At 60.2% G+C, this 660-nt stretch overlaps 1 non-coding gene across 1 annotated transcript; it reads right to left on the bottom strand.

The window, feature by feature from the left end:
* Positions 1-215: 215 nt before the first annotated feature.
* LOC146430510 (U2 spliceosomal RNA) lies at positions 216-405 on the bottom strand. Its single transcript, XR_014855243.1, has one exon. It is a non-coding gene; the product is annotated as a U2 spliceosomal RNA (small nuclear RNA).
* Between the last annotated feature and the right edge of the window lie 255 nt (positions 406-660).

The raw sequence follows: 660 nt of genomic DNA, 5'->3' as shown, positions 1-660 counted from the left end.
CGGCGAGATCCCGGAGTTTAACCCAAATAGCACGCAAAAGCACGGGGGAAGCGCCGCCATTTCGCCGCACCCTGCGAGGAGAAGGGAGGAGAGAATCACAGCCGCCCGAGCTTTGGCAGCTTCTCAGGGGTCCGGAGAGCTGCGGTTTACCCTTAAGTGCGGATAATCACGTTGACTCGGGTTTAAATGTGTTTTTAACCGACCAGAGGTCCCCGGCGGGGTGCACCGTTCCCGGAGGCACCGCAATACCCGGACCACGCGCAGAGCGGAGGGAGCAAGCTCCGGATCCGACTCCCGAGCCCAAAAATCCTGTAATATAAAGTCCTCCCATCGAGGACGTATCAGATATTGAACTGATAAGAATAGATACTACACTTGATCTTAGCCGAAAAGGCGAGGAACGATACACAGGGAATTCCAAAGGCGGTCCCCACCCGCTCTCGCCCCTGACTCGCCCACCGCCCTCGCGTTGTTCCCGAGCTCCTCCCACGCTGCATTCCGCGCTCCCCTGCCCGCGCCTCACAAGCACAGAGCCCTGGAAGCCCGCAAATCTCACAGCCACCCTTCCGAGCAGCCCGTTTGTGCTGTGACTGTTGAATCCGCACAGCCCCACCCCTGGCTCTCCCTCCCGTCCGCATTCGGGTTCCGCCCCGGCAACGA

This window comes from Lichenostomus cassidix, chromosome 14, assembly GCF_008360975.1.
Source record: "Lichenostomus cassidix isolate B80296 chromosome 14, HeHo_3.0, whole genome shotgun sequence".
Taxonomy (NCBI): Eukaryota; Metazoa; Chordata; class Aves; order Passeriformes; family Meliphagidae; genus Lichenostomus; species Lichenostomus cassidix.
The sequence above is the reverse complement of the archived record's forward strand: the minus strand, read 5'-3'. Positions and strand labels throughout refer to the sequence as shown.